This window comes from Camelus dromedarius, chromosome 33 (assembly GCF_036321535.1).
Source record: "Camelus dromedarius isolate mCamDro1 chromosome 33, mCamDro1.pat, whole genome shotgun sequence".
Classification (NCBI taxonomy): domain Eukaryota; kingdom Metazoa; phylum Chordata; class Mammalia; order Artiodactyla; family Camelidae; genus Camelus; species Camelus dromedarius.
In genome coordinates this window covers 19045179-19055830 of record NC_087468.1, presented here as the reverse complement: position 1 = coordinate 19055830, position 10652 = coordinate 19045179, and positions in this window count along the sequence as shown.

The window sequence follows — 10652 nt, the reverse complement described above, 5'->3', positions numbered from 1 at the left end:
TATGACAGAAGAAGAGCAGTGAGAGTCAGATTCAACACTGTGTTTGCACAGGGAAATACACAAAAAATGTTATGATAACTCACAGAGAAAAAAATGTGATGAGTGTGTATATGTCCATGAATGACCGAAAAATTGTACTGAACACTGGAATTTGACATAACATTGTAAAATGATTATAAATCAATAAAAAGTGTTTAAAAAAAAACAAACACTGTGTTTGTGCTTGGATTCAATCAGCTGCCAACCTGACCTTCCGTCTGGAGTGGGAGGGAGACACCCCTGGAGCTGCACTTCTCACTCAGCAGTGCGGTGTGAGCACGTCCCTTGCTTATAAGCGTCTTTCAGTGACGGGACATGTCGCGTTCCATCACTTTCCATCTAATACCATAAAATAAATAGGACTGGTTTTGTTTAGAAGACTGTAAATGAAACACAGTTCCGTGTACACTGCTGCTCGTGGACTTGTGCACACATTGCTGACTTTTACCTTTAGCAATCAGTAGTTACACGGCTGTGTGAAGAAACACGAGGAAGGCCCAGGTCTTAGGTCTTCATATGCTTTTCCAAATTTTTTCATCGGCACACATGCATATGTATTGATGCACTAGTGGAAGTACGCATACAAACATAGATTTTTTTCACATTTCCTATTTTACATTGCTACCAGCGGCGAAGAATTTTCATTTTGTTTACTCTGAGCACCCAGAATGTTGTCTTTTAAAACAGACAAATTATCACAGGCCAATTTATAGACTTAAATTTCTGACTCATTATTTAATTAGCCATTCCATTGATCACAACTAACGTTTGTTGGGTTTTTTTTGTTTTTTTTTTTTTTTTGGTTTCTGGTTTTTTTACACCTCTATTGGCCTCTTAAATTTCCTTTAGTGTTAGCTTCAAAGAGGGAAACAATTAAATGCAAAAAACAGAATGGAGGACAAGAATCATGACCATTTTTGTTCCATTTGTTTGCTGATCAAGTCTCATGCCACACTAAGAATGAATTTTTTAAAATTTGAATTACATAGCATTGATCCTTCTTTTCATGATATTATATAACCTTTCATAACATAATTTTTTTAGTGTTTAACATTTCGTTTGATTTATATAAGAAGTTGATGGACCCACAGACTTCATATATTAGTAAGATAACATGGGGAAAATATTTAGCAGGTGAATATCAGTAAGTATCAGCTTTTTATTATTATCTCTATTCAAAAATGTTACTTGCTTGCTTTTGGTGACATTTTAAAATAAATCTCATGTATCTAAATATTAATTTATATTCTTTACATCAAAACTAAGCATTTTCACTGAAAATTTTAATTCCCTTAAAATTATTTGGGGTATGACTTTAATAAATTATCAGTTTATTAAATAAACCCTATAACTTCTGGAATAATGTGTCTTTAATCAAATTTGGAAAGCTACATTAATTGTATTTCCAATACGTATTTTTGGATAATTTTTAGACTTTTTTTTACTCCCTATTAATCTCTGTTGGACTAGTGTAACAATGATCTAATGTTTGTGGTTTTAATGCATGTCTACATGTGCACAGATCTCCACATATCTTGGTTAAACAGAGTTTAAATGAAATTTGTTTCATTTGTGAATTAGCAATGTGTTTAAAGTATTGAATCCTGACACTCATTTCCCTTCTCGCTTGTTATTTACCAGTGTTCCTCCCTAATTTTCAATAATTTCGGATATGTAGTTTTAGATCTAGATTTACATTCAGAAGCATTCTTTTTATTCCTTTGATGACTGGGTAGCCAGCCTTCCGTCGTACGGCTGCGTTAGGACTTGTTCAGCTGTCTTCTATTGCTGAGTATGTCTTCCATTTCATGTTTTCTTCAATTATTAATAAGCCCAATAAATAATGCCAAGCAGTTGTCCAAGTGTATTAGAAGCTTAAACAATACAAGTGAGTTTGCAGGCTCAGCGTCTGCACACATGTGAAATCTGAGTGAGCTCACTAACACGTTCTGATGCCACAACCACCATTCAGTATCCCGTTTCCCTACATCCTTGTCAAGAGAATGTTATTAGACTTTTTAAAATTTGGCGATGTTGTTAGTAAAAGTGGTATCGTTGTAAAATTGCTTTGTGATTCTTTTTTAAAAATAAGATAGATTATATTTAATATGTTTATTGTTTTCAATTTGATATCAGTATAACGTGGGTTCAGATCCATTTGTCTACAGGACTGTTGTTCTTTTTCTATTGATTTTTATCAAGCATCTCTATCCATTTTGAGATTTATTTATTATGGAGTTTGATAAAAATTGCACATGCTTTTTCTAGTTTTCAATTATGTTTTTCTAGGATGTGCAGATATGTTTTCTGTTTTTATAACAAAATTTTGAAATTATGTTCTTAAATAATTTCTTATTTAGAGCGTATCTTATATAAAAGCATTATTGAAGTATTTTTTAGATTTTATGTTATTTTTATGTTGTTACACATGCAAGTCTTTGATCCATTTGACGCTTATGGTCATATATAATGTGAGTAAGCTTCTAAATTTATGGCTTTCCAGATGGCTGCGGATTTATTCCAACATTATTGAAAGTTATCTATTTTCATCAAAGAATTGAAATACCACATCCTCCTACATTGTCATTTTTCTAGGTTTTCTTTATTACTCACATTTATCTTCCTACTTATATACCAATACCACTTTTGATGTGTATACTTTTTAATAGCAACTGAGACAAGCTAGCCCACATTTGTCTTCCATTTAGTTCTTTCTCACGGCTTTTACAAGTTCTTTTCCAACATTGAATCACGTCCAGCCTTTCCATCCTCAGTATCACCATAAAAACAGTTGCTACTTGTATCGGTTATTCCTAAATATATTATCCTAACTTCTCCTATAAATTCTACCCGGTTGTTCTTTGTATATAATGTCATAATAATTCACATCCATTTTAATACTGTGAATGAAACTGATTCTAATTTTTTGTGGTCATTGATGTTAGGATGAATGAATACTGATTATTTCTAGTCACAGTACTTGTCATTTTAGTACCATTGGTTGTTTTAGTTTTTTAAGTTATATGATGTGAATCAGATTATTATATACCCTGAGAATAATGTTTAAAATGACTTTAAACGATTCTCCCTGTAATGTTCTGGATTAAGTGCCTTTCTTGAGGTAATCTTTCGATTAAAAACTCCAATCTACTTTAAGTTTATCAGTAAAGTCACATTTTTTTCTCCTGCCTATTAGATAATATTGTTGTTGTGCATTTTGTAGAAATCATCCATATTGTATTTTTTTTCAGGTTTCTTTTCCTGGTGCTTTAGTATAATTTACTGTGGAGTTTCTCTCCCGTTTCGTTTAATATCCCCAGTTATGTTGCATATGCAATGAAATTGGCTCAATTCTTATATTTCAGAGGACTGTAAATTTATACGCATCACTTTTTTTTAAAGCAGTTCACCAAGAAGTATCTGAAACCATAAACATATTCATATTATCTGAAAAAGTAATGCCACTTCTGGGAAGTGATCCCAAAGTAATAAAGCAATGCAAGCAGAAAGCCTGAGATGAGGAGCTGTTCACGTCCCCACTACACACGACAGGGAAGCCTCAGAAAGAAGCTGAAATATCACCGCTGGCACGAAACTTGCAACTGTTTGTTTATCAAATAAATGGGGAAGGATTCACACAGGGACTGAGAACTCTAAAAGGATCTAATTATACTAGGAAGAGGAACTCGAACAAAGGCCCTGGCCCCAGGAAGTGCCCTGGGCTTTAGATGAGAAATGCAACCTTGATTACAGCAAAGTGTTTGTTTTCTGCTTTGTGTTTCTCAGCTGAGCCCCTGTTGGACACCAACCTAAGTTGCAACACTGTTTAAGCACGTTTTCAATGGAATATAACACAAAGATGGAGTCACCCTCCAGTGGCTGAACCTCACCAAACACTGTAGTCATTTTGGGTTTCCAGTGCCTTCTTTAAAGCAGGAATGGATGGGGATCAGTGAAAAGCTTTCTCTCTGGGATATTCACAGAAGCTATCAACGAGACCTGGCAGAGAGGACGTCCTCATTAGCATCTAAGCTATACCCTGTGGGCACTCCTTTGTTCCCTTTCACAGGAGAATTTTGGGACTAAAGCAAAGTACAGTATCCAACTAATACCATAAAAAAAAATACCGGTAACTGGAGAAACACGGGTTTCAGAGCTTAGGTAACCTGCCCAGTGTCACAGGGCTGGTCAGAGGTGAGATAATGGCCAAATCTATCTTCTCTGCAGGGAAGGTGACAGAGAGCCATTTATATATCACTGAAACTTCCTTTCAGAGAAAGAAGTCCAGGAGCGGCTATGCAGGGCGAGTGGGAAAAGCTGACAGAGCAGATGAGCTTGCATCTGCGTATTTGCGCCCTGCTGCAGAGTGGGGAACAGTATCAAAGGTCAGACACTCACGTTTTCCTTTCTGCTTTTCCTACTAGTAATAGAGCTGCAACAAATTTATGTTAATGGTTGATTGATTCTTCATGTCATGAAATTTCAAAGTTCTGTCTCGGTGGAGAGCAAAGGTTTCATTTTCTGTTACACTCATCTTGTTTCTTTATATTTAAGAACTTTTTTTCCCCACTTCATTTGATGTCTTTGGCAAATTGCATCCAATTTTATGTTGTGATTGTCTGATCTTATACCTACAAGGCTAAGCAATTTCCTTACACAACGTGTTTGGTTGAGCGTCTATTTTTTGACATATTCGTTTTTGTTTCAACTACATGAGCATTTCTTTGTGCGGTCATGTGAATTTCTCCCTTTCTGTACATATTTCCATCAGACTCCTTTCCAAACAATATTTACCAATATTTTAAGAGATTTGTATCTATCTGTATAGAGAGATACATATATGTGTACATATATATGTATAAATAATTTTACATATGTGCTGTGTATATGAGAAAGAGACTGGTAATTAGAGATTGCAATCATATTAAACTGAGTAAAAATATTTTATAACTACAGTAAGCATAGATTACAAAGGTAAAACTTAGGAAGCAAAAAAGCTTTCTGATTCAGAATTATTATTTATGTAAATTGTAATGACTGAAATTTTTTTTAATTGAAACCTTTTGGTGACATTTACCTTTTATTATTTGTATTCAGATCCTCTTATCTTGTTATACTATCTAAATAATAACATTCTTTCACTTGCTATTCATTCTCCAAGTTAAAGCAGGCATTGCACATTTCCTCTGTGGTTTTAAGGAAACAATGTATTGTCTGCTCAACTGCATTTTAAACTCAAGTATTTAGTTAGTAAGGTGCCTTGTGCTTTATTTTTATCTTGTATTCTGCACACACACACACACACACACGAGTAGGTGTTAAATAATAGTTATTCATTATTAAAGTATATAATTAATCAGAAAACTGCATTTACCAACCATGTTGAACATTTAGGATTATATTATATATAATAGTATCTTACACTTGAGTTAGTTGTAACTTCTACCTGTGTGGAAATTATATTCTCATTATCATGACCATTTCCAGCATCATTATAATAAAGCATATTACTTAGATATGTTAAGGAATGTCTGAGTGTGTTACCTCTAATTCAGCTTTGTTTAATGGAAGGTTATGACAGGGCAGCTTATCTATTATTTTGCATTATCTAGTACTCTGAACCTTTCATCAGCAGAATATATTATTTGCATAATAATGAGGATACATCCTCTGGGAAATGCACTAGATCATTTTTGCACATTTGGTTTCTTTTTCTGCAGCTTTCTAGCTCAGACTTCCTCCATAAATATGTATACTCATGTTGAAGAATAGGAAATAGTTATGTATTTGAATTCCTCTCAATAATGCTTTAATGCCTTCTCAATCTTAGGTAACAGAATATTTTATCTTTTAAATAATCTGGATAGAATGATTTCTAAAATATTTTCTGATGAAAACAGTGTGCAAAGGATCTGAAAATAAGAAAATGCAAAAGCAATCTGGAAAATTATCTGCTGGAGGTGTGGAAATAATACAAATAATTCTAATGCAAAAGGAGACTTCCAAAAATATTCCTAGTGGTACAAAGATGGAAAGGCAGGATTCCTAAACGATCATTTGGAAAAAAATCAAGTTAATTGGGGTTAAAATAAGTAATTCTACAAAAGAGGTTAAGGTTTCCAGACAAGGTGGCAAATAGAATGTGCTGCAGTCTGTGTTCTCCAAAGTCAGCTGTGGGAAAAATACAGAAATTGCTCAGGAGGTTGGATGTGAGAAATGACATCAACATTTTGAGGAATTCCCAGGGAGAATAGAGAGTGTTACAAACTCCTGGGAGATGAGGTAGGTGGTATTGCCTTGGGATGAGAATACACCAGGGGAAAGAGTTAAGTTCTTCTGCTGTCACCCACTTAAACTATTTGGGAACGCCTTTGACTGACCCATCACAACAGCAATGACCAGCATCACCCCAGCTTCTCAGTGCAAATGGGGATAATGCTGGGCTGTCAGGAAAACATGTTTGGATGAAGATCTGCAAAGACCCTTAGATGTCAGGCATTCACAACCCCCTGTGCTTTTACGTCAAATCCCCAACAATTTTACATCAAACTAGGAAGATGACAGAGCACGTGCTCCAAGTCCAGCTCCTTTGTAAGTGGTTACAAATGTGCCCGTTAGCAGGACTGCTGCCTGGTGCAGCCATCGCAGCTAGCCGACGAGAGGTGATCGTTGGCAGTTTTATGTGTCCTCCTCCCAAAGACAGTATCGCTGATATGGTCAGACATTCCACTTGTTGCCGAAATAACCCGATGCTGCACAATTTCAACTGCTATAAAAGAAACACACCAAAGAAGTTACAGGCACAACAAGAACCAGAATAAACAGCATGGGCCAATCTAGAAACTGAAATAACGATCATAAATATCTTTCAAAAAGGTAACGCAGGACACGTAGCCACAGGAAGCAGAAACAGGAAATCATAAAGAGAACCACGTGGGAGAATAAAGACTGGAGATTCTAAAAACAAAGAACACAGAAAACGTTATGTTCATTTTACGTTACGTTTATTCCTGTGTAAACAGGAGCACGGGCAGTCCCCAGAAGTCATGCTTTCCATTTAAACCAGACTTCACTTCAAATGCAAAAAAATTAACTAATGAATTAACTGATACATTAATAAAAAGGCAAAGGCATTTCAAGCATAAATGACTGAGGGATCCTCTTGCATCCCTGCTGGTTCTGGTTAATTCCCTCTGTCTGCCAACCTCTTACTCAGGAAACAGTGATGGGAAAAGAAAGAAGAAATGATATTTTATTGTAGGACATTATGAGAAATGCTTCACTGTATTTCAGGTACTGTCATATTTAAGAATGTAGAAATAAGTTACATAAACTAGTTCCCCAAAACAGTGCCAAACTCCATGCACGTCTGTCTCAGAAGCCCATGAGGTAATTACCACAGGCTAAATTTTTCTGTTGCCATTTTTTTAAATTACATTTTAAGTGTTGTATTAAGTACTGTTTATAATAACCTTACATTATTTGGGTATGAAAATTGAGGTCTAAGAGGCTATTATACTGAAAAAAAAAAAAAAAGACAAGCAAATTTGTACACAAAACCAAGACCTGTGATTATCAGTGCAGCCTTTTTCTGTACAAAGGAACTTTCCACATCATTTCATAACGGATTTATTTCTTTGGAAATGAATGTGTATTCCTGGGACATGGTACCTTCGTGTGGTGAGATAGAGATTAGAGCTCGGAAAGAGAATGAGAAGAAAGACAGAGGGAAAAGCTTCTCTCCATATCTTTACAGACTTGTTAAATTTAATATTCAGTTTTCTTTCCCCCATCCTAATTGGCATCAAAATACAGTATCTCCCTGTACCTTTGTTTAGCCGCCATCAATCACCAGTATGTCAGAACATCTTAGTGGCTTAAATGTTCTCTCATACGAATGCCCACTTACGTGCTTTTTTTCTGAATTGCTGGACTTTATTTATTGACAGGTGAGAGTATTTTTAAATTATATTTTATATTCAAAATTTCTATTTGTACATCTATTGAAAATATTTTATATGTTTGATACTCTAATAATTATATTTTTATAAATATTCCAGTTACTTTGTATTTTATAATAATTTTATCCTCATATCTCCACTGCTATTTAAAATAAATCATCCTTCTAATTTTAAAATAATTGTATTGACTAATCCCTTATTTTAAAAAAGGTAGCAGCTCTAGTGTGTTCTGTTATAACTGGTTATGTATCTTAGGCAACATACTTGAATTTTTTGTGACAAACTGTTTACGCTTGATGTATCTGTTTGTGAAAGGATGACAACTTTTCTGTTTTAAAGCTGTATCCATATTTATCAATTTTGTGTCTTTCTAAATTTTGGAACAATTTAAAACAAAAAAAATACATGTCACAGTTTATATGCTATAGTTTTTTGTATATAAATATTTCCTTGGTATATAGATATATAAAAGGAAAACCTTGGTGCAAACATTGATGGTTTTGATACATTAATCAACTACCTCTCCAGAAATTTTGTGAAATGTATGTTTTGCCAACAAAAGAAAAATGCTTCTTTTCTGACACTTGTGAATATAACAAATGTCCACTTTTATCACTGTACATTGAATGTCCAAACATATAGTTAATTATCTAAATTGAAAATTATTTCAAGAATAAAAGGATATTTAAATACTTATTTGAGTAGCTATTGAAAGCTGTTCATCATTTTAAATTATGCATCTGGTCTATTAAATATCTCTATTCTTGTGCTAATTTTGAAATATAACTATGTCCAGCAATGTATAAATCTCACCTATGGACTCATTGTTCATTTCTTCCATAAGTCAATTTGCTGCTTTCATCTATGATGTTTTCATAGTTATATCCCATTTTTCATTTTTTATTGTTTGATTTTAATTATTATTTTACATTTCTGGATAATATACTGCTTAGCTTTGTAAGACTGAAAATTTATATCAATGGAAACACAGTATGTATCATAACTATAGGTTTGCTTAACATTATGTTGTTTTTATCAGTGGAGCTATTATTCACTTTTTTTACTACTATAGGCTTCTAAATATGTCACACTGCTTTTTCATTCTCTTGGTAACACATATTTGCATTTTGCCCTGGTTTTGCTGTTACTAAAAATTGCGGTCATGAGCGCCCTTCCTTTTGGGTAATTAGAGGGTATGTTGTGAAGCGGGCTTCCTGTGTTGTGTTATGTCTGTAACCTCAGCTTGATTTGTGTAATACGAATTGTTTTCTAGTCTGGTAAAAAAAAATCTTATTCCACAAGAATAGGTAGGAGAACTTGTGGCAATATATCTTGAAAACATATTTTTTGTTTTTCATTTTGATGTACCAAGTGTATCTAAAATAGTGTTGCAATGTGGTTTTAATGTACATTTTCTGATACTATTTTCACTTTAGTCTTCATGTTTGTTTTTCTATTTTTCTCTGAAATGCCAGTTCGAAAGCTGTGCAAATTTCCCATTGGCTTATATCTCATTTTATTACTGATTTATAAATCTCTCCACATGCTTTTATAGACTTCATGTTTTGTAAATAGTCTTCCCAGTTTTTAAATGATGTTTTAAGATTTTTATACACACACACTAAATTTTGTAAATTTAGTTAAACTTAGCACTCGTATAACTGATTTTACTGTATTATTTTCAAATTCCATCCCAATCTAGGGTAACAAGACATTCCCATTAATTTTTGAGAACATTCTTTAATGTTACTTCTTATATTTACATCTTTAATCCACAGACACGGCCTTTGATTATTTTCCATATTCAGAACAGGCGTTCCCAGCAGCGTTTATTTAGTATTTGTCACTCCTCCACTGACCAGTAACACTTCTCGGTATAATTAGGGCACAATTCTTTATTATGAGTTTCTCGGATTTCTGCACGCCCTCTGAGCGGAAGCACTGACAGCCTTTACACTGAGTAGTCGTTCAGTAATCTGCTGCGGCAGACAGCCTTGGGCGGTAGACGTAGTGAGTCTCTCTGAGGAGAGGGAGTTTTGTTGTGGTTTCCGTTGTTGTTACTGTTTATAATATTAATAATAACAGCTCCCTCCCCTGGGGCAGTGGTTGGACATATTAACTGGCAGCGCCCTTTAAAGCTTAAAATTCTTCAGCCGTCACACCATCCACCAAGTGCGCAGCATCCAATACGGACTCTTCCATGTCATGCTGATAAGATTTGAGGGACAAAGGGAACGGATGTGAGCGTTAAGCTCATGCTGCCTCTATGCCATGAGCGATAAAACATTTTGACTTTGACCCAGGAGTCTCAGGTCTTCTGCTCGTGTCTATGAAACTGTGGCACCTTAAATTAGTAGTTTGTCCTTAAGAGAAAACTGTCAGACATCACAAACAGGTGAGAATTATAAAAGAATAAAGTTCTGTTACCCTTTTCAAGCTATAAAAAAAAAAAAAAGCCAGAAAAACTAAAATGAGAAATTAGCAGGATTTCCATACATTTTGAAACAAAATGTAATCAAGTGCAATTATTAATCTCTGATTAGCTAAGTTATTAAACCTACACACTGTTGCAAATTCACAGAACCATCTGATTGGGTTATCAATGCTTCTCAACATTTTGAAATAGTGGTTTGATTAGTTAAAGTATACTCA